This window comes from Macrotis lagotis, chromosome 6 (genome assembly GCF_037893015.1).
Source record: "Macrotis lagotis isolate mMagLag1 chromosome 6, bilby.v1.9.chrom.fasta, whole genome shotgun sequence".
NCBI classification, from domain to species: Eukaryota; Metazoa; Chordata; class Mammalia; order Peramelemorphia; family Peramelidae; genus Macrotis; species Macrotis lagotis.
The window spans coordinates 52,980,725-53,006,039 of NC_133663.1; the positions used below are offsets into that span (position 1 = coordinate 52,980,725).

The following is a 25,315-nucleotide window of genomic DNA, read 5'->3' on the forward strand; positions in this document are numbered from 1 at the left end:
TATTAGATTTTTCTTCCTTCTGTGATTAGCATTCCTTGACAGCAGATATATATATATATATATATATATATATATATATATATATATATATATATATATATATATATATATAGACATCTCCCAAATTGTAACTCCAAGATTTACCAATGGATGCCAAAGACTCACTTGTTGCATTGTGGGAAAGAACTGGATTTGAAATCAAAAGACCTTGGAGTCAAATCCTTTACTAACTGTGTGACTTCTTGAAAAATCACTTAATTTCTTGGGGCCTCAATTTCCCCATCCTCAAATTAGGGGGAAGGTAGACTAAGTGACCTTTAAGGACTATCCCAGTTCTAAGTCTATTATGGAGTAAAATGTTCAAACTGGTTACTTTTAGTCATATCCCTCAGTTCACGGTTAGCAGATGGCAGCATGGTACCCTCCCCATTTTGAATCACTTGACTTTCCTTTCTCAAGGATACATATGAAAAGTAGCTCCTCTTCATAAAGTCAAAGAACCTGTGGAATATACCCTCTGGTTTCTGGTTCCATTTACTCCATGAAGGGACAATATATACTGGCTAAGGGGAAAAAAAATCTGTAATAAGGTCCCTGTACTCATGGGAGCCATAATAAGATTAAACTACTTGTGTTAATTTTCCTAAGACTTTGAAAAGCAAATGTCCTTTTCTGACATTGTTAGATTCTTTGAGAGTGCATTCTGGAAAGTTCGGACCCTGTTTAGGGACTTGTACTTCTAAGTCTTGCTATGTAGACTGTCATACTGAACTTCAAAGGCAACTCGTCTCAGGGCTAGACAGCAGCCCTGTACCTTGGGGAGGCTCAGCTGGTAACAGTGCCCCCCAACCTCCTTCTGTTCTCTCATATCTCTCTCTCTCTCTCTCTCTCTCTCTCTCTCTCTCTCTCTCTCTCTCTCTCTCTCTCTTTCTCTCTCTCTCTCTCATTCTCTCCTCTCTCTCTCACTCTCTCTCTCTTTCTCTCTCTCTTTCTCTCTCTCTCTCTCATCTCTTTCCTCTCTCTCATATTCTCTCTCTCTCTCTCTCATATTCTCTCTCTCTTCTCTCTCTCTCTCTCTCTCTCTCTCTCTCTCTCTCTCTCTCTCTCTCTCTCTCTCGTTTGACAGAAATATTTGCCCAACTGCCAGCTTTCATTTTTATAGAACTCTCCTTCTTTAACAGAGAATTTTCCAAATTCATTTTAATATAATTTACAGGTTCTGTTTCCTTATTTCCTTGTTTCCTTCCTTCCTCATCTCATTTCTTCCTTTTCTCTCTTCTTTCTCACTCTCTTCCTTTTCTCTCCCTTCTTTCTCACATCCTTTTCTCTCCCTCATTTCTTTCCACTTTTTCTCCCTTCCACCCTTATTCTTTCTTTCCTTTTACTTTATATTTTCCTTTCTTTGCTCTTCCTGCATTTTTCTTCCTTTCCTTTTTCTTATTCACTTCCTTTTTCTCCATTCCCTCCTTTTCTCTTCATTCCTCCTCCCTCATTCTTTCTTTTCTTCCATTTCTTTCTCCTTCTTTCTTTCCAATTTGTTCCTTTCTTTGCCCTTCCTATATCCTTTCCTTTCTTCTTTTCTCTTTCCTCACAGTCCTCTCTTCTCCTTTCTACCTTCCTTTATTCCTTTTTCTATCCTTTCTCCCTCCTTCCCTTCCTTCTTTGCTTGTTTTTCCTCTCTGTTTCAATTATATAGTTCTTCTTTCCTTTCTGGTTCTCTTCCTCTTTTTCACACATAGCTATATTATATAAACAGGTGTTTCCTAGTATAAAACCTAGCATCCAGCCTTTGAAGTAATCAGTTTTCATTTGGTTAGACTTACTTTTTTAAAATTTTGTTTATTTATGATAATGGTTTAAGTGACTTCCCCAAGGTCACCCAACCAAGCAATTATTAAGTGTCTGGGGCTGCATTTAACTCAGGTCCTCCTGACTTCAGGACCGGTGCTCTATCTACCTAGCTGCCTTTGGTTAGACTTCCAACAAGAATTTAACATGATACTAGAGGCAGCTAAGTGACACAATAGAATTCTGGGCCTGGAGTCAAGCAGAACTGAGTTCAAATCTTGCTTCAGACACTCAGCTCTGTGATACTGAGAAAGTCACTTAACGCCACCTACCTCAGGTTCCTCATCTGTAAAATGGTAGAAAGAAGAAATGAAGAAAGAAATGGCAAACCACTATCTTTAGTAGTAATGAAGAATCCAACTCAACCAAAAACAACCAAAAGAAACACAAAGATAACTACAATTCTTCCCTTCAAAGATATTTATGTCTCTTCTATACAATTTATAGGCACATTGCTGTACATATACAAATTCTCAGGAATTAAGCATTTGGTTTTATTTTACATGGAAATGAATGCTTATCATTAAAATTCTAATATGAATACAACAATATCATCAAAGCAACACATGCTAATAATAGTGGTTTCATTTCATTATGAAATATTAATTTCCATTTGATAAATGTCTTACAGAAGACATATGCCTAATGTACTTCTTAGGTAGTGGTAAGAAGGCCTAAAATAGCCTAGTTTCTTACATCATTTTTCCTGGTATTGGTATATTCACCTAGCTGGTTTGCACAGAACTTTTTGCATTATGGCTTTCACCATTACTATTCAATTCTTAATAAAAAGAGGCATATAATATTGCCAGCATTTTTTCTAATGTTATAGTCTAATCTGGATAACAATAGCCAGTTTCCCTGACTTCCAAGAAATGAGATCAAAGATAACTCTTAAAAACTTAGAATTGGCTTGTTTTACCCTAATTACACTTCATTTGCCAAGATTTCTCTCACTTTTCTGCTTCCTTTGATTCAAAGTACCTTTAAAAATATGGTATTAGAATGCTTGAATTTGTGAATGATTGCAAAGTGTTTAAATTTCTTCTTAGCTAAGCTGGAGACTTTTTTTTTTTCCAGTGAAACTCATTAAATTGTATAAAGGACATTTAGTAGTTCAGCTAATAAGTGTTCTCTTTTAAATGCTAATGGGACTAGCACTCACACATCAAGGCAGGAACACATTGTACTTTGTCCCCAGATAGAATTATTATCTCTCACACCTTTCATCAAGAATTCTTCTTCCATAGCCTACTTGTGTCATGACAGGGTCCATGGATGACCATTATTCTTTTGTGGAATTTTTCTTTTACCATATATCCATATTTAAAATGTGCTATCTCAAATAAATTTGTATTACAATTTAATTGCACATTTGTAACATACTGCCATCATAGCTAATTCTCCCAATAGGCTTTGCTACGTGAACCACCCAGACTAGAAGTCATTATTGTTATTGTTATCGTTTATTCATTTTTCAGTTGTATCTGATTCTTTGTGACCTCTCTGGGGTTTTTCTTGGAATGATTTGCCATTCCCTTATTGAATTCATTTGATAGATGAGGAAACTGAGGCAAGCAAGGTGAAGGGACTTGCCCAGAGGCTGAATTTGAACTAGTAAGATGAGTCTTCTGGACTCCAGATCCCTATGCTACCTTACTGCCCATGTGCTAGAAATTATGCAATTCAAGTTCAAGGTTATTAAGTGACTCCTATGTGTAGGGCCTTGTAATGAGTTTAAGGAAAAGATATGATTTAGAAATGATTATGTCTCTCCCCTCCCCATAACTAAAGTGGTTCTCCATTACGGTTATGTTAAATGCCGGCCATTTAACTCTTCATAGTCTGCTTCCAGCCATCCTTTCAAGGCTTATTTCACAGTACCTTTACACACTCTGTGGTCCAGTCCATACCTTCTTGCTATTCCATGCATTGAATACCCCATTCTAACCTTTGTACAAGGTGACCCCTACACTTGGAATGCATTCCCAACTGCCCTCCCACTCCCACCTGATATTCATTTGTTAGTATCACTGGTTCACTTCAAAAATTATACAGTAAAAAGAATACTGAATCTGGAATTGGAGGACCTGGGTTCAAATTCCACCTATATAGTTTGCTGCCTCTATAACTTTGGCCAAGTAAATTAACTTCCCTGGGACTCAGTTTCTTCATTATTATAATGGAGGAACTGAGTTGGATGACTGTTAGTATCCTTTCTGTATCAGAATCTATGATCCTATGATCTTCACCTCTCTAGTTATTAATACTATGAATTTATTTATTATTTTAATTTTTTATATTTTATTAGTACCTGTTAGAATAGTTAAATTTCAATGAATTAGAGTGATGCATGAATGGAACAATTTGAGGTATGCAACTAGATGGTACAATCAAGGAAGTCCTGAGTTCAAATATATACTCCCTTACTAATTATGTGATCTCAGGTAAATCATTTAATCTTTGCCTCAATTTCTTCGACTGTAAAATGAAGATATTAATTTCACCTGCCTCCCCTACTTATTGTGAGAGTCAAATGAGATCAGATATGTAAAGTACAGTGACTGGCATATATTAGGCAATACATAAATGCTATATTGGTATTATTTTTTCTTCCTGCTTCTTCAACCATATTATCCCTTTCCTTCAAATCCTATTGGCCTTTTAAAATAAATTATCTACTATGGTTTTGTATGCATTATTTAATTAACAGAATAAGGTGGGGGGAATATGATGATTCTCATAACTTAAATTTTCAGATAATTAGAATTTATGCACTTAAATACCAAAACTTTAACTGTTTTTGTTGTAAGAGTTCTATCAAAGTTTCTTTAGAAAATGGAAGCAGATTTTCCAATCTACAATTTTGAGGTAGAGATTGTCGAATTTGTCAAGGTTTAGAAGGGACCTTAGAGATCATTAAATACAAACCTCTTAATTTACAGATGAAGAAACTAAAGTTCATAAAGTTGAAAGTTCTTATCAAGATGATGAAGATAGGATATGGTAAAACCAATATTCAAATTCAAATCTTCCAGTGTTACTATGATGACTCTGAGAAATCCAAAAAACTTATTTTCTTTTCTTTCTAACACCAAAACCACCATTATTATGTTCATGCATCATCATGAAAATATGTACCTGTCTTTCTGGATATTTACATGCATTGCATGTAAATTGCATTGCATTGACCTTGAGAGGTCATCTGACTCAGTGCCCACTGTCATGACAGCTAGTATAGATGATGGCCTTTATGATCTTAAAGATCCTTTTAATGGTCCTTTCACTGTGTTTTGTCACCCTATTTGATGGGCTCAGCTTTATGGTCTTCATCTCCATAAAGGCATTGTTGAATGGTAAACAGAAATTATCTAGTGGGGTTCAGTAGAAAGAGCTCTGAGTTTGGACTTCAAATCCTACCTCTAGCACTTGTCAGCTGTGTGACCATGGGTAGGTCACCTCATTCATACTGAACCTCATTTTCCACATAAATAAAATGGGGATAATAATATTTAAAATTTCTTCCTCATAAGATGGATATAAAGATCAAATGAGATAAGGTATCTAAAGCTATCTACCCATTTTAAAGCTGTTATGGTTATACTTTTTCCATTCTCTTTAATTAAATAGTATTGAAATAACCTAGACCATAACTCTATATGCATGTGAGTGTGTGTGTGTGTGTGTGTGTGTGTGTGTATGTTAAAAAAAATCCATCATGAAGCATGCTATTTCCTCATGGACCTCTCATAAAACACAGCGAATGACTCTAGTAAAATGCCGGCTCTTAATGCTATTTCTCTGGAAAAGGGATGGAATTGCTCTTGGAAATACTTCACACAAAAGAAAAAAGTCCATCAGCGATGGCATGAAATAGAATGGCAACCTAGATCACAGTTCCTAGCGGAGAAATTCAATAAATGAGAGTAACAGTTCAGTTTTAAAAAGTGACTTTAATGCAATTGTCCTTAGTTGCATTATGAAATAACAATAATAATTTTTTTAAAAAGCTTCTGATTGGAGTCAGCATGACTGATCTATTCTTGTGCATGAGGAGAATATCCATCATACTGTAACTGTAGTTGCCCTGAGCAACCAGGTAACAAAGTGATTTCTGAGACATTTCTCCTGTGCTGCAAGCTGTGATAAAATAAAGCTATTCTTTAAAAAGTTTGGAGTTCTTTTATTATGAAAAAATAATAGATTTCCCCCCCACTTACAGAAAGCTTTGGCTGTATTCAGGTGAAACTGTAAAGGTTAGGCTAGTGTAGCATTAATATCTGATCCAAACTAAAGGAATTCTTCATCTCTCTGGAAAGGGTATCTGATCCTCTCTTAGCCTTTGTCAGGGACTAGATTGGATTAGTTATGTGGTAAACCATGGATCTTCTACTTGGGGTCCAAGTCAAAAAAGCTGAATTATAAATAAGTCTATATTAAAATGGGCTCCCATCATGCTCTAAGATTTGTCACGCCCTGGCTGACTTTTATTATTTCCACTAAATCAAGAGGCTAAAAACATGGAAATAGCCATTTGCTGAAATATGTTCTTGATTTGCCAGCAGTTTGAAAGGACCTAGGAGTGGGGAGAGAGAAAAATCAGCAGATTGGTGGGTACACTAGGGGGTCCTTAAATGAAGCCTCTTTATTCCCAGTTCCATACAATAGATGACCTCTAAGTCTGCCAACTTTAGTATTCTAAGATTCTATAATCAACCATGGTATAATTATTCTGAAATTTACTAGTTCTTAGACTCTCTTCCTAGAACTACTATAGTATAAGAAGGAAGTCAACTGAAAATTCTCATCCATGAATTTTTTTAAACCCTAGAAATATAATTCACAAATTTAAGCACTAATTCATTTTTTTAGATTTTTGCAAGGCAATGGGGTTAAGTGGCTTGCCCAAGGCCACACAGCTAGGTAATTATTAAGTGTCTGAGGCCAGATTTGAACTCAGGTACTCCTGACTCCAAGGCCGGTGCTTTATCCACTGCACCACCTAGCTGCCTGCACTAATTCATTTTTTAGATAGACAGAATTAATAAATGTTTATTATGTATCAGGAGGTATTCTAAGCACTGGGATTATAAAGAAAAACATTTTAAATAGTCTTATGTCCTCAGAGATCTTATATTCTAAGGGGGAAGAGGTAAAAGATAAAGGAGATTTGGATTAAGATAAAGTAAAAAAGATCTGAATTCAAACCCCACCTCTGACATTTAGCTAAGGGTATAAAACTGGGCAAGACAATCAACCTCTTGAATCTTCAGTTTCCTTATCTGTAAAATGAGAAGACAGGTCTATATGGTCTCTATGGTCCCTCCTGCAAGAGAGATGAAAACTGATTAAGATTTAAGAGTCTTCTATTTAGAGGTAAATTGTTGAATTTGTGGTAACAGATATAAGCAAATCTAAAGAAAGTTGGATTGGGACTGCTGAAGTTAATGCTTCAATTTTGAGTTCATGATGTATTAAGCAAAGAAAATCAGCTGAAGTCTAACATTTCCCTTTATTTTAGGAGACACATCTCACAGTTTCCAGAAAAGTAGACTAGAATCCTATAGACTAGCGTCCTATAAAGGACTCTATCAGCCCCAAATCAACTAGAAACTCTTCTCAAAAATGAAATTTTGATAATAGTGTTCTAATGATTTGGCAAAATCTATCTAAAGAGATCAGTGGGCATGCATAGGGAAATCATAAATCAACTTAGATTTTTATAAAAAAATCTATAGAAAACAGAAAGCAAGGACAGGCAACTCAAGATGAATGAAAAGAGTCTAATGATACCTTAAGAATAGTCTGAAGAACTCTAAAGAAAAAACTGAGACTGGAAATGGATATTAGGCTATAACAAAAGCTGTTTTGTAGATATGCTGAGGAAGGGAAGAAGATCAAAGAAGATAAAAAACCTCAGGGTGAATGAGATGTTGATGAGGGGGAAAAAATGTTTCAAAAAAGAACAACTTTCTTTTTACTTGTGATTCTCTTATCAGGGAGAATGATCCTTGATCTGGAAAGGATAAAACAAAAATGATAAGCAAAGAGAGGAAACCCATGATAAATGAGAAAGTAGTAAGAGAACAAAGAGAACACCTAGTTGCCTTTTTTTGACTTCAAGTCAATAGGCCAAGATGAATGAAATCACAAAAGGTTGAATGAGCAGACAAAACATTATTGTGGATTTAATATCAATCATCTTTGAAAAACAGTAGAGGATAAAAGAGGTGTCACTGTTTTTTCAAGAAAAGGAAGATGTTAAGGGGCAGCTAGGTGGCACAGTGGATAAAGCACTGACCTTGGAGTCAGGAGTACCTCAGACACACCTAGCTGTGCAGCCTTGGGCAAGCCACTTAACCCCATTTGCCTTGCAAAAAAAAAAAAAAAACCTAAAGGAAAAAAAAGAAAAGGAAAAGGTTAAAGATTTCAAATTACAGCAGTGGATCTTAACATCAATTCTTATCCCAATTAAAGAATATATTATTGAAAGGATGATTTGTAACCCTTTAGAAAAAGAACTTGTGAACACTCCCTTCTTCAAAAACAATTCATATTACAATCAAATCACATTCCTTTTTTATAAGGGAATTAAACAAGCAGCTCAGAGAACCATTTTGTGCTAAGGAAATAACTTAATTTCAGCAAAATATTTCTGAACAAGTTTCTCATTTTATCATGAATTAAGATGTGCTAAATTCTATTACAATTAGGTAGACTCAGAACAAGTTGAATGATTGTACATGAAGAATAGCCATTTATTAATTTATGTCAATCCCGAAGGTCTCCAGGGTTTAGTTCACCTCTGTGATCTGTCCTTGACTCCATGCTATTTCTATCAATGATCAAGATACAGTCATAGATCATATGCTTATTCATTTCTCACATTACAAATAACTAACATGTTGGATGACAGAATAAAGATCCAAAAAAGGTCTCAATGGTCTGCAACAATTTTAAAGATTCAAATGGAAAATCCTTCACTCAGAAACAAAATAATCAATTATATAATTACAGAATAGTGGTAGATAGTTGAAAAAATATCTTGAGATTTGAATGGAGCCCATACTTACAGAGAAGGCAGTGGAATATGAGTGTCAAACAAAACAATGTTATTTAAGTGGCATTAATAATGGTGCTATATCCAGAACTTTTATATTTTCAAACTTTGGTTCCTCATCATGATATGGAAATGACCTTGTTTTTGAAATCTACACCAGTAAAATTCAAGTTTTGATAATATTAAACCAAACTGAAAAGAGTGTGAGTTTTGTCCTACTGATAATCTCCTTTATCGGTTCAAAAATGGGTCTAATAATTGGTTTTCAAAATGGGAGATTTTTGTCTAATAAGTGTATATGCTATTGGAAGGGTGGAATTACTTCCATACTAATAACTTCACATGAAACCCAAAGAAATAAAAAAGCTATAGCTAATGGAATGATGGACTAGTGGTTGTATCCATGAAGGAATTGGTTTCATTTGCATCCAAGGGCAGCCAGAAACATCATTCAATGGGATACTTGGTGATATCACATGGCAATGGTCATGACAAACTATAGCTCATGCAATAATATCAGTAGCAGAAGATGAAGCAAAGGAATTAAAACACAAATTTGAAATGCTCCAAACCAAATTACAATAACAATGATGGTGAAGATGATGATGCAGATGCTGATGATAGCTGGTATATCTACAGGACTTTATTATTTGCAAAACACTTTATGCCCATTATCTCTTTGGTCTATGACCTTTTATAATTTAATCATATAAATGTATGCTTAAACACATGATATCAGTGCAAACAGGCATAGGAAAGAATGGCAAACACTGTTTTAGGAGATTGTATTTTAGTGCCTATATAACATTGCATTCTGTCAGGGGTGGGGTATGGGAAGAGGAAAAGGAAGTAGGGAGAAAAATATAAAAAAAAGATTGTTGAAAATTACTATTACATATAGTTGGAAAAAAAAAAAGAAAGAAATGGAAGAAGATTGTCAATTAGCATTTTAGATGAATGAAACCAAAGAGTCATGAGTCATTTGGAAGCAGCATGCTTATATATCATGAATACTTTCTTCAAGGAAAAAAATTGGAAAGCGCTGGTTATGACTGGTACCCAACAACATCACAAAAATATGAAATTAAGTCAGTTAGTTAATCAAGTTTTACTGAAAAAAGGAATAAAGTAAAAAAAGAGAGACTCCATGAAACTCTTTAACAGTTCTAAAATGATCTACTTAATTTTACTGTTGATTTGAAGATTAGGAATACTACCAGTCATTTGAGCACTTTAACCAATGTGAAGTATTTTCTGCAAGAAGACTAAAAGAACTAATTACCAAACTACCTTAACCACCAAACATCTCCTTGAGAAGGAGAAATATATATCATTTAAATGGGATTAGCCTAACAATTCACACAAGAAAAAAAATCCAAATGGACTTCGGAATAGAGATCATCCAAATTATTACATGCAATTGGATAGGTTGTATCCATTCCATTCTCTAGACTGTTAGAATGTTTTTGACCAGACTCTACAAATGCCATAGTTTGCCCAAAACGGAAGAAAATAGGATGGACTGCCCTTGGGAAAGTATAGTGTTTTCAGTATCTGGAACTCTTCCCTGTTATTAAAGCATGCATTTTAACATCAATTTCTTGGTCATGTTATATGGTTATGAATAATGGAATACCATAATTTAGTTGCAGATGGCCTACAGGAAGATGGTGAGATGTTCAATCTATTAATAGATTGTAGCATTTTACTCATATTCTTGAATTCAAAAAGTGCTGTAAATATATATTATTAATAAGGTGACTAGAAAACAATATTGTAAAGCAGCAAAAGATAATTTCCAGATCTGTCCTCCAATCCTATGAATTTATGTGGGCTATTCTAAGTCCAATATGCTTGTCAGTGGGTGATGATTATTTGCAAACATGGCAGCCAGTCAGTAAGTGCATTGTCTTTCTAGAATGTATATCCAAAATCTACTAGATACCCTACTAAGACTTATTAGATTCACCAAGCATTTCCAATTTCTGATGACTCATGTGGGACAAATGATCTTGCTAGAAGAACCTATAAAATATCTCTAGAGACCTTGAATAGCTGGGTAGGAAAGGGAAGGAGCTGGGGACCAGATAGTGTTTCCTTTTTTTCCCTTTTTCTACTTAAAATACTACCTTCTACTTTTTCCTTAAAGTATAGAAGTGGAAAAAAAGGATTTGAGAAGTACATAGAAATGTAGATGGTGTGAAAAATGAGATTTGTTCTTTTGAATCATGGTTAAGAGACTGAATATGATGGGCTTCTAACTAGGGAAAGAGTAAATCTCATGAGAACTGAGTTTCCTCTCCTTAGCTCAAATATACTGTCAGCTCTTGCCCATTAGACATTTCAAATTAAATATCTTAAACATTTGTTCAAAATAGAACTCATCTTTTCTCCCAAACCCAGTCTTCTTCTAAATTTCATTATTCCTTTTGAAAGTACCACCATGGGGGTCAGCTAGGTGGCACAGTGGATAGAGCACCAGCCCTGGAGTCAGGAGTACCTGAGTTCAAATCCGACCTCAGATACTTAATAATTACCTAGCTGTGTGGCCTTGGGCAAGCCACTTAACCCCATTGCCTTGCAAAAACTAAAAAAAGACAAGTACCACCATGCTTCCAATCATCCAAATTTACATCCTTGGTATCAACTACTCAAGTCTTTACTCTCACCACACATATTGAACCAATTGCCACATCTTGAATGTTTCAACTTCCACATCACTTGCATCTGCCCCATTCTCTTCACTCATACATGAATTCAGGTTTTCAACACCTTTTGTTTGCATTATTACACTGGTCTGTCAGTCTTCCAGCCTAAATTTTTATCCTAGACAATAAAATCCAGGGGTTCCCCCTTTCTTTTTTATGCAAGCTTTCCCCCATACCTGGAATGCTCTCCCTGCCACCCTTAACCTCTTGAAATTTCTATTTTTCTCCAATGCTTAGCTTCTACATCTGACCCTTTTCAATCCCTTCAGATGTTACTGCCTTCTCCTTCCTTACTGGCCCTCATTTTTATATATCTTCCTTATGGTCACCTGTAGGATCTCCCCCAATTAAATATAAAATCCTTGAGGCAGAATCATTTTGGACTTTGCATCCCCAGCACCTAGCAAATCACTTGACTCATAGTAAGGGTTTAATAAGTATTTATCAATTCATTGTTGATTGATGATTTGGACCAAATCACAGATAGGATGCTTGCCAAATCTACAGATGACATAAAGCAGAGAGAGCTAGCATGTTGGATGGCAGAGTCATGTTTCCAAAGATCTTTATAGTTAAAATGTTGGGTGAATCGTATATCATAAAATTTCATAAAGCTGAATAGATTGGATACAACAAAATCAATATCATGAATACAAGATTGGGGAAGTATGAATAGAAAGCACTTTTTCTTTACAAGATCTGGGGCTTTTAGCAGACCTCCAGCTCTATAGAACTCAACAATATGATGTGACAGTCAAGAAAACTAATATGATTATAGAGTATATTGAAAGGAATAACTAATATAAATGAAGATATGATGGCCCCATTGCACTCTGCCATGGTTGGGTCACAGCTGAAACTCGATTCTGTATGTGCCATTTTGAGGATGTCATTGATGAGATATCAGAAGAAAACCATCAGATTGGTGAAGGGTTTTAGGTTATTACTGTTTGAGTTTAGTCCAAAGGAACTGGAGGTTTTTAGCCTGGAGAAGAGAAATCTCAGGGGTGTATGAGAGCTGCTTTCAAGTATTTGAAAGATTTTTTGTAGGAAAGAGGAACCTAAAATGGTCCTATTTTGTCTAACAGGGTAAAACCAGAAGCAAAATAGGAGGGAGTTGCAAAGGTTTGATATAAAAAAAAAAAAACTAAGAAACATAGTAGCCTTAAATAGAATTGGTTAATTCAGAAGGTGGTAGATGTCATAAAAGAGGTGGCATAGAAATATTAGCTATTATTTTCATCATCATTATTATCATTATTTCCTCGTCATCAAAGTCTGAGTGACCCCTTACAGGTTATGTTGGGGAAAAGAGTCTGTTTTTATGGGTGGATTAGCCTATATCAATGATGCCAAATTCATATAGAAATGTGACACTAAACCATACATAATCATCCCCGCAAGCTGGATATTCAGTTAGGAAATCACATTTTTATCATTATCTATATTCTATTTTTTTATTTTGTTAATTATTTCAATTAATTATTAATTAGATTAATATTAATTTTGTTAATAAATACTTTCTAATCATACTTTAATCTAGGTCATTATGCACTTGGGAAAGATGTGGGCTACACTGTAGCAGATGGATTGCATATTTGACACTTCTGGCTTCCTTCTTACTCTAAAATTTCTGAGAACCCTTATATGATGGTCTTTAGAATAAGGGGTTTATTTCAGAGATCTACTCTGCATCATTAAAAATTCATCATGGTTTCTCAGAATTAGTTTATATAGTTCTCTTACTTTTCCATCATCAGTAGGTATTTATAAAACCCATTATATACCAAGTTCCATACTGAGCACTATGATATGATATAAAATGAAGTCACATTCACACATGTATCCAACTTACTGTTTCCCTGTAGAGTTTGTCCAGGATATATGTGCTAATAGATTACCTCAAGGGGCTACCCATCCAACCACATGTCATCATGCCAATGCCAATGCACCAGAGATTTCAAGAAAGAAGCATAAAACCTGAAACCAAATTGATCTAATTATGGGCTCATTATAATTTACATTTTAGTGGACAAGTTAACTCCTATAGAAAAGATACAAGACCTAAATAATCTCAAATTTACTGTTCTCTCCTGCTTTCTTTGAGAATAGAGAAACAAGTTCACAGATGTATGTAGATGGATGCCAAGAACTAAGCAACATCTTGGTTCTAAATGGCCCACTAGTGTTAAGAATTTATAGAATTTTATGTCAAGCTAATGGAATTGAAATCTTTTATAGATGCATTAATCTTAGGAAAGCTAATCAAAGTAGTTTGTAGAACTCCTTTGTCTGGACTGGACTGGACTTGACTGGACTTGTGAGAATTCATTGGTCATACTAGCACACTTTATCTGCATACTTCACTTCCATATTTTCTGGGCATAAAAGACCTATTCTTCATCCACTTGATTTTTCCTCTGTGGATTGTTAGACTGATTTCTTTGGGTACCTATGGATTCCATTAAAGTATAGTATTATTTGGAGGCTTGATGCAATCAGAACAATGTCATGAATGAACAAAAGTCTCTGAAAAACAACCTTACTATCTACAAAGAGTTCTTCTATTTGGAATTTATGCAGGAAATCTTCCTTGGCAGTGGTTGACACTTTTAGGTAAAGTATTTTTCTATTTTGTGTCTTGATAGAAATTGGCATTTGGATCACTGAACAGTTATTCTAAAAAAAATATTGTTGCATATGGGGAAAGATTGGGAGAGGGGCATCTTTAAATACTGGATTTTGCCTATTATTCAAATTCTATGTTGTGGTTATTTTGTTTAAAAAAAGACATCAGAATTTTGCATTCCCCACAGTTCTGTCAGTTTTGAGACTATGAAGAAGTAATCTGAACTAGAAAATTATTTATAGGAGCCTGCTTGTCCCCTTTTTTATATTCTCACCAAGGATAACCTTGATGTGGGTGAAGATCATTCTCACGGGGATTTTATAAGGATAAGAAAGTAGGCATATGGGATTTTTTAAGTTGTCTTCATCATCTTTTAAAAAAATAATAATACCATCTGTTGATTTTTCCCTCACTCTTCTTGTTTCTTTTGCTCTTTAAGATAGCTCTTAAATTGATCCTTCAGTACTTAAAAATCTACTGCTTCCAGAATTGATTTTCTTTCTGGGTGTACTCAATCTGGACCCATGATCTTTCCAGATTTTGTGTTGTGCTATTAACCACTTCCTTATATGTTCATTGGGTATTTGTGAGGATAAAGCCAAAGTACGCTGATTCTGCTGCTATCAGTGATAAGAACAGATCATTATATACCTGTGACAAATCTACCCTATATTTGTTTGCTATTCTGATAGTTTCATCTACTTGCTCTAAGGATGATATGACATTGATGTGTCTTTGGACAAGATTTCTTCATTCTCATTTTTTCTCTTTTCTACTTTTTAGCTATTGTGTATGATGCTGCTTCTAATCCTTTACCAGTTTTTTTCCATAAAATTTGCCAATAAATTTTTGCTACAAATCAATTTGATCCTTGCCTGCCACATCTATTTCTTGGCAAGAAAGCCTACCGTCTGTTGGCAGTTGTGATTTCTAGTCCTCTTAGCATTCTCGTTGTGACAGCTATTTTACAGGCATACCTCATATACTGGAATTCATTTCATTACAGATATAACAATTTTACAAATTAAAATTCTTTGGCAATTCTGCATTCAGAAAGTTGATCACTGCCATTTTTCTAACAGTATGCATTTATGTGTCTCTGAATTCATTTTGGCAATTCTCACACCATTTCAAATTTTTCTCATTATTATTATTATAGCTTTCATAATGATCTATGATTAGTGTTCTTTGATGTTGCTACTATAATTATTTGGGGGCAGCACAAGCCACCCCAATATAAGACAATGAGTTTAATTGATAAGTGTTATATGTTTTCTGACTGCTCCACTCTCCAACCAACCATCAACCATTCCCATGTTCGTTCTCTCTCTCTCTCTCTCTCTCTCTCTCTCTCTCTCTCTCTCTCTCTCTCTCTCCCTGTCTTGCTTTCTGTCTGTCTCCCTGTCTCTGTCTCATTCTGTGTGTCTGTCTATATGTCTCTCCTTTGACCTCTCTATTCCCTGAGACCAACAACATTGAATTTAGGCTAACTAATAACCTACAATGGCCTCTATGTGTTGAAGTGAATGGAAAACTTCATTTCATTAATAGCTTATTTTTAAGAAATTGCTACAGCCTTCCTAATCTTCAATAACCACCATCTGATCAGTCAGCAGCCATCAATATCGAGATAAGATCTACTACCAGTAAAAAGGTGACAACTTCCTGAAAATTTAGATGATGGCTAGCACTTTTTAGCAATAAACTATTTTTAATTAAGGTTTATACATTGCCTTTTTAAAGACAATACTGTTGTCTGCAGTAGATCACAGAATAGTATAAATATAATATTTATATGCACTGGGAGACCAAAAAAATTATATGACTCGCTTTATTGCAATATTTGCTTTATTGCTGTGATCTGGAACCAAATCTGCACTATCTCTGAGGTTTGCCTGTACATTGTTTAGAATTATTTTAAAAATTATCATAATCAAAGTCAATGTCTTTATCTTTCCTTATTTCTCTTTTTTTTCATGAAAACAGCTTTTGAAATAGGACATGTGGGAGCTGTTATAATTGCATTGTTTTCATTTCATTTTTTTCCTTCTAATTCAAAGTTAGCTTTGATCTTTCTTCCAGCTAGTTGATGCTCTGATAGCACACAGACAACCGATACAGGAATGAGTCCTGGTAGGTAACCAGACATTTCCCATTCGTATAGATTAGTCTCTTTCATTTGGGTTGTTCAGTGTTCTCCATGCTGAGTACCTTCCAACTCTTCATAAAGAAAGATTTCATGACATATAGTATTGCAGTGGCTCAGTGATCTGATAGCCTTTGACTGCTTTCATATCTAAATCCTGACCCTTGTTTTTAAACATATTTTCATCCTCCTTCTCTATACCCACTTTCCCGCTGAAGTCACTGAACATTGGAGTCTGTGTTGACTTGATTTGTAGGATCCTGGTAAGCTTCACAAAGTTCTCTGCTTTTTCATCTTCTGAAATGGATGTTGGAATATGTGAGTAGAGAGGTCTTAAATGTAGTTAGACACCTAAGTCTGGAGTTTCAGAGGAAGATAAGGGTTGGAATTATAGATAAGATCATTTACCAAAAGGAGATACAAAGGTTATCTTGTTCTTTTATTTCTTGGGTTGTCATAGCTAAAGAATTTATTGTAAATTAGCCAATTATTGTAATAATAGTAGCTGACATTTTTATAGCACTTTGAGCTTTAGAAAATATTTGATGCACATTTTTATTTGATCCTCATATCACAACTAGTACTGGGGATAGTAACCCAATTTTATAGATAAGAAAATTGAGACTCAGAGAAGTCGTTTGCCCCTTAGTCACATGACTAATAGGTAATGAAAATCAGACCCAAATTGCTCCTGTTTAGTCCCCTTTCTACTATAGATAGCTTTCTTCTTATGCTTATTCTCTCTATGTATAACTAGGTTGGTCATTAGATAGAGTTAGAGGCAGATAGATGGTATAGCAGATAGAATACTACGACTAGAATCAGGAATACCTGAGTTCAAATCCCAGTTCAGACACTTAAAAGATGTGTGACATTAGGTCAGTCATTTAATTTCTGCATTGGTTTCCTTACCTATAAAGTGGGAATAATAATAGTACTTCCTTTGTTATGCAAATGTTTAAATATTTATAAAATGCCCATTATTATTATTATTGTTATTAGTATTATCATCAGATTAATGATTTGGTCTGGAGCTGGGACTCTAATCGCTATCTTCCCAGCTTGATAGAAAGTACCAGGGTTTGTGATTTGCTGGTATAGTTTTTGAGATCCAAAGTTTCTTGAACAACCCAATGAGTGATCAGAGTAAGATTTTTATGGGGATGACATATAAAGGAGGAAAATACAATGAAAACATGGTAGAGTCAACTTAAAAAACATTAAAGTACCTACTATGAGAATACAAAACAAATTAAAAAATTATTTTCTTTAAAGAAGTTGCTAGAAAAGTCTTTAAAAGCTAGCATTTAAAAATTGGTCCAAACACTTTAGTTCTTCCATAGTTCAGATGATAACATTGTTAACTTTCCCAGGAGATATCTGAGAAAGAACAAAAAAAAGAAAAAAGGTTAGAAGGGCAATGTTTTTAACATTAAAAACAACTGGAACCTACTAAAATTCAGAAGCATATTCTCATTCAATCTTTATTTCTCTATGTGTGTTCTCATGCAAGATAAGCATGAGAGCTTGGTCCCCCACAGGTGAGAAAAGTTAATTGGTCAGGCTAAATAACAAGCCCTACTTTAGTTGCATCTTGAGCTTGAAACCTTTGCCACCCAGACCATCATCCTTAACTATCCATACTATCCCCACTGGGATGTTCCTTCAGAGAGGTTTGGTAGGATTCAGCACCATTTAAAAATCTCTCTATATTAAAAATGCATCCTATAAGCTTAATAATTATCAGCTTAAATAGAATTTGACTTGAATAGTATATATTCTACCTGCCTTGCTTTCAACTCTGGTTTGCCTTTCTGAACAATTGATTCTCTCCTGAATCTTCCTTTTTGCTTATGAACTATAATTTAATTTATAACTTATAGAAATTAGGCTTCAGAACCTCACTTAAAAGAGATTTTCATCCATATTGTTCACCTTAGTAATCTGAAAATTTATATATTCGAAACTTCTCTGTCTCTCTGTGTCTGTTTCTATCTCTATCAATCTATCATTCTTTCTCTGTCTCTCTTTCTCTTTTAAGAAAAAAAGGCACAACCTAGAGATTCTATTAAAAAGAACATTTGATTTCCTCCCCCCTTTGGCATCAGAAGCTCTTACTCAGGCTAGAGAGCTTCAAAAGTCACTTTATTTTTAAGACTTTGAGCAGAATGTCAGATATACATTAGTTTCCTGACCACTTCAATAAGAGCTGGTAATTCAAAGAAAACCCCAAGCCCAATTTGCCATGTCTGCTTATGTAAGTTTCTGGGCTCCCACTAACCCAGACCCTGAGGACAGGCATGTAATATAACCTCTCCTAATGTAAAATCAAGCAACCTCCGGACAAATAAATAACCCCTGCAATTTGGTAGAGAAGGTCAACAGACAAGCCCTCTGGTGCATTGCCAAGGAAAGCTAATTGGAAGTGAAGTTCTATCTACCAAGAGTTTCCCAGGCTCCGCAGCACCTATTATCCCACCCTATCACTAGGCCATTTTATAAGAAGATCTGAAGATTTTAATTAAATATGCAGTTTCCTTAAGACAGCAACATGACTGGGTATGAAAGGAACAAAATCTTTATCTGCATTACTATAGGATCATAACTATACAGTGGGAAGGGACTTCCAGGACAACCTTCTTTTGATGGATGAGGAAAATGAAACCCAGAGGTTAACAGACTGGCTCAAGATGATACATGTAGTAATGTCAGAGAGGATATTTGAACCCAGAACCTCTGACTTCACTGTGAGTTATCATTCCATTATGCAACCAGATAGTAGTGTGTCTGGAAAACTGTACTCCGCTTTGGTCAAGATTACTCAGTTTTCTGTGTCCTTTTGCAACAGAGAAATGTAAAGAAAAGAAATTCTAGAGAATTCCTGGGATGATACTAGCTCTAGAAACCATATTCAATCTAATCTAACACAATAAACAAATATTAATCACTTCTTACTATACAAGATCAAGTTATTGCTAATTTTAATGTCCTGAAATAGGATATGAGGGGATAGATAGATAGATAGATGGAAAGAAAGAAAGAAAAAAATAGAGAGAAATACAGTGTATGTGTGTAAACATATCCATATACATACATACACATATGTAAATGCCTGCTCATACCTACTATGTTCTTTTTCATTCATGTTTTTAATGTGGTATTTATTGTGGTGCACTGGGCAGGGAAGAGAGAGATTGATTTTTTAACTAGCAATTCCTACCTTCAAAAAGCTTATATTCTAGTAGACTAAAGAATGATTGAAGGAAACTTGAAGCTTATTTCAGTAGCACATCTACTTTGCCCAAAGCAAAAAAAGAATGAAGGCTAACTTCAACTATCTGAAAACCAATCACAGAGAGCAGGAAAAAGAACATGTTCTCTTTTTTTCCCCAAAGCATATTTGGTAGCATTTAAGACAAAAAGTTAATCAACCTTAAGGTAAAAATCATTTCATTTTTTTTAATTGAGTCTCTTTTGCTTTGTTTTATTTTTGAATTTTTTGTTAGATTTTGTTTTTATGTTAGTACTTGACTTTTAAAAGTCTTTCTACTATTGCACCATCCTTTGAATCAAAGAAAAATGTGACACCAGCAAAGTCACCTAATGTTAGCAACTGATGGTACATCACATGCTTCACATCCTTGGTCACCCACCTTAATCCTGAAAAAAGAGAAGTGCTTTTCACCACCAGTGGTCCAAAACTGACAATTGTTCCTTATTGTGAATCAGAGTTCACCTGCTTTTGCTTGGAGCAATCATTAATGTGATTGCCATTTTTAATATATATATATATATGGCATTCTTTTGGTTCTTCTCTTTTAAAAACATTTTTTAGACAAAGCAGACATGAGTCACACAAGCCCCAAGCCTTCTCCTCTAGCTCAAGGCTATTATAAGAATGAATCCAACAGGGGTGAATGAGACTGACCTCTCTGAATGTGCCCTGCATTGATGGCAAACATCTCCACTGGTGGGAGGAAATAACCAAGAATTCTCTATTAGTCAAGCTTGTCTTCTGCTACATAAGAATGCACTGAGGTTTTTACCGGTAGAAGACTTAAGAAACCAATATATCATGCCAACCTCTTAAATATGGTGCCAAAATGCATGATAGCCACATCTTCCTCTTAAAACTTTCCCTCAAGTCACTATATTGATGATCTTATAGGAACTCCACATCTTCCTCTTAAAACTTTCCCTCAAGTCACTATATTGATGATCTTATAGGAACTGAGAAAAGGTTCTTTTAGATACGATTTCACATTCTTCAGTGAATCATGTTTGAAAAGCCATTTCTTGCTGGATAATTAACCATTAAAGAATGCTTGGATCAGTTAGGTGGCACAGTGGGTAAAGTTCCAGACCTGCTGTCAGGAAGCCACATCTTCATGTATTGAAATCTGGACTCAGACACTTAATGGTTGTGTGGGCAAGTCAATATCCCTGCTTGCCTCAGTTTCCTTATCAGTAAAATGAGTGGAAGAAGGAAATGGCAAATCATTCTAGGATCTTTGCCAAGAAAATTCCAAATGAGGGTCATGTAGAAATAGACATGATTGAAAAACAACTGAAAAACAACAAAAAATGTTTGCATTCTACTTGGAAGTGTATGGTCAAGCATCCATTATTTTTTACCCTTTTTGTACTTCATTATTTAAAATATTACCTTTAAATGAAGAATCAAATCTATATTTTGCCACATTGTCAATAAGGAAATTATTGACAATCATAATTAATCATATTTGTTTTATGTTTTTGTTGTTATTATTCACTGTTGGATGAGGAATTGGAGGAAGAGAAAATGAATGATTTTTCATTGAAAAAAATTAAAATAGAGTAAGAAATGTCACTTTTTAGTTATCATGTGACTGGATTTAATCTCAGTGTTTCATCCTGATCTTTGGATTCCTTTCCAGAGAGGAGAGTGTAGTCTTTCTTACCATAAATGGCACTTTAATTAGAATTGGTGGTTGATTGTTATATTCATTTTTTAACTACCATCTAAGGATTGGAACTAGTGAGAGAAGCCTTTGCCATTGCTTTGTGATACTCATTGTGAAAGTCACATTATATTATGTACAATAGGTTAGGTGGACAGGCCTTTTATTACACTGAGGGAGAGCGCTACATTATCACTTCCTGAAGGATTATAAAATAGCTCTATCCAAATGTCCACTTCATTAGCAGAATGATTTCTCTTCATTTTAGCTGCTGAGACCTTTCCATGGCAAACTGAATGACAATGGTGGTCCTGACTTGGATTCCTATTCTCACTCCTGCAAATGAAGTCTTAGAAATCAAAAGCTTTGCATTCCCTTGCAAATAAATGATATTTAAAGGTTTCTTTTTTTCTTTCCATGTTTAAGCATAAAAGGTCAGCACTGCTATATTTTGCTTTTATTTGACTTCTTTTATCTCTTCAGAAAATCCCTACTTCTCAGCTTCCTTTGCCAAATGTTTCCATATTTCAATTAGTTCATCATTTTGCTTGATTTTTTTTAAATCATATAGCAGAGTGTCTTTTAAAGGCTGGCAATTTTAAAAAATGCAGTTACATTCCACTTGCCCACAAGTAAGTCTTTCAGCCATTTCAACTCAAAGAGTAAATGTCAACAGTTTCCCATAACCAATAAATCCCAAAGAGCCTTCTCTGTATCAGACTCTATTCAAGGTCCTAGAGCTACAAAGACAAAATTAAAACAGTGCGGATCTTCCAGGAGGCATACTAAAAGAGCCTTCCTGCAAAACCTAAACCTTAGGTATTCTTTTCCAGCCCAGATAAAATTGGAATAAAGGTTCTGAGTCAGATAATAACAGGAAAAGGTCTGCTTCCTACAGGAAATGTTTTTTTTTAATCTCCTGGTTTCTAGTATTCTATTCTATTTTATTCTATCCCTATTTATTTCTATTCCTCCTCAATTACATTGAACTTTGTATGAATTTCATCCTAGAATGCAAGGGGGAGTGACATCAGGAACTGGGTTTGTTGTCCCTGTAGTACTCGTATTTTGCATGGTTGATAATAAATGCTTACTGAATTAAATTAACAAGAAGGGAGAAAAGAACAAACTTCCTCAGATTAAGAAAATAGAAATGGAAGAGACATCAGACTTTAATATTTTAAATTTCAATACTGCATAAATATAATAATGGGCTAATTATAAACTTGATCTTTCTCCAAGTAAAGGTTCAATTTCACTTCAAGAAAGAAGGAAAATGGTTAGAAATCTTTAAAGATTTTCCAACACCATGTGGTTAAAATAGTTTAGAGTTCTGTCACTTGAAATAAAGTAAGCTTCGGGTGTCTGGGAAAATTCACCTATGTAGAACAACTCGTTCTCAAATGAAATCTGACCAATGAGATATTACTGAGTGTGATTATGATGGATATGATTTGGTGGTGCTTGTGATAATCATACAGTTCCTCCAGAGGATGAGTTAAAGAACCTCATTCACCTTCTCATAGCAAAATCTTCACCAAAGTTAAAAGCAAATCTGCTAGAAGTGACTGCAGATGATCTTTTATATGGTTGATGTCATCTGTTATATGGGGATGATAATTTGCCTCCCAGAGTTGTAGTGATGATAAAATAAGATAATTATAAAACAATTTCCACACTATTTGCCATAGAATAGGCACTATATAGATGTTACCTAATATTATCGATGGAAAATCTTTCAAAGAAGTCTTAGATAACAAAAAAAAGGTTGTTCAAGGAAATGTTTTAGTTAAAAGATTGTTGGGAGGATAGAGAACATCAAGTCATCATTCTAGACTTCAGAGGGCACTAACTGACTGAGGGGATTCTCCTTTGGTCAAGATCTTGCCCAGTCACTCAAGACTCAGGAATGTTCATTTTAACAATCTCTCTGATGTAAGCAAACTCACAATGGCTGACCAATAAACAAGAAAACGTTTTTTGGGGTGGAGACTTTTGATGGGACAAACATTTCCTGATGTAGCAAGCAAATTCTTCTGTAGTAGCTTCCTGGACAGTGTCCTGCTTATTTCCCTTATCTCCACCCTATTTCAAGACTATGCCCTGGTCCTCTGGATTTATCTACCTCTCTGGATCTATTTACACCATAAACTCATGAGCCTGGCTCAAGCATGGTGTTCCCTTTCCCCTTTCAAGTCAAAACCTGGACCATATCCCATTCTATTAGGACAGTTTCTTCCTGTTAGTGGTATGTGTGGTCCTTTGGCATGAGCAGAGAGAATTAGATGTTCTTACCGAAAATTTCCATTGATCTGCAGGAACTTGATGGTAGGATCTTAGATGGAGAGTTGGAAGGGACCTTGGAGGTCATATAGACCAACCCCATCATTTTAGAGATGAGGAAATCAAGGTAGGCACAGAGGGATGTGAAGCCAGTTTCTCCCTATTTCATTAGGCTGTCTCCAAACAGATGAATCACCCTTCAGCACTCAATAAATACTTCTGTCTCAAGAACTGGCATTAACTTTCTAGAATCAGAATATGTTCTCCATTGGCTCATGTTGGATTCTTAATTTGGAGGTCTGTGAACTTATATTTTTAAAAAATAGTTTAATAACTGTATTTCAGTATAATTGGTTTCCTTTGTATTCCTATATATTTTATTTTATGAATTTAAAAATGTTACTCTGAGCAAAGAGTCCATAAGCTTTAACCAGATTGTTCTAAGGGTCCATTTTTACTCTAAGCAGTTCACCACCTTTCTGTGTCCTTACTTGGGATATGGTCCTATGCAAATAAATAAAGTTTTCTCTACATTAAGGCACATTTTAGACATTGGTTTTGAGCCTGGCTTTCCTTATCTAGCCCAAGTGGAAAATGTAGTGACCAGTCATGGGATCAATCTCAATTAGGGTAGGCATGGAAGCTATAATCTGCTCCATTTTTCTGAAAAGCATGAGGGCTTTCCTCCTGAGGCAGCCTAGTGGTTTTCACTTTCTAGAACCCAGATAAAAAAGTGCCAGATAAAGTGCAGATCTTAGATTGACTTGAGCCTTTTGAAAATCAGTACTCCACCAGTCCTTGTCTCTCCAGTAGCAGAAACTCCCTGGAATGTGCTACCGTGCTTGCTTTTTGGTTTGTTTACAGTTTGCTATCATGTGTTTGTTTTTTCCAGCCACACTCTTCTGAGGAGATTTTTGGGGGAAAAGCTAATCATTTAAATAAAATGTAAGAGACTATTTGATTGATTGAATCATTACTTACCAGTCATCTAAAACATAGTTTGATGACAGCAAAATTAAATAGATCACTTTAAAGCAGTGTCACCTTTAGAGGGTTTTGTATAATATCATAGTCTAATGTACAACCCAGAAAGACAGAATTTGGTGTTGGGGGCCTGGCTTTGAAACTCTGCTACCTGTGGGACCCTGGACAGATCCAATAACCTCTCTAGTCCTCAGTTTCCTCCTCAAGTTTATCTAAAGAGTAAGGTGGGTGGCTAGGTGAAAAGTGTTCATGAACACCAGTCTATGGTAGGAACTATATTTTACTTCTTTTTTATATCATACAATTTGACACAATGTCTAGCACATTGTAAATGTTTATTGAATTGAATTGAATTGAATTGCTAAATTGAGGAAAGGCATTCTCTGAACTGCAAGGTGCTGGAATGTATTCTTCTAGTGGGAGAAGAGAAATCTCTGGACAGCTCCCACATCCCCAAATTTAAGAGTTTTGAGTGAACCTTCTGAAGAGAGAACAGGAAAGTATATGTAGCATCAGGCTCTAGAGGGCAAATGGGGATTATATATATGACCCTATAGATGGAAACCAAGGGGGAAAAAATCTATGCCATAGGAGGGAATAAGAAATATGAACTTTGGCAACTACTATTATCATGAGTTATTTATTCACTAAAGATTGAAGATTGAATTTAAAATGGAGTTGTCTCTGTAATAACCCCAAGGTTATTTCCTTTCAGGT

General features: G+C 35.1%; 1 protein-coding gene across 1 annotated transcript in view; it reads left to right on the forward strand.

Moving 5' to 3' along the window:
* Positions 1-25,315, forward strand: part of SLC9A9 (solute carrier family 9 member A9) — a 738,251-nt gene that overhangs the window by 394,090 nt on the left and 318,846 nt on the right. The gene's annotated exons all lie outside the window — the stretch shown is intronic.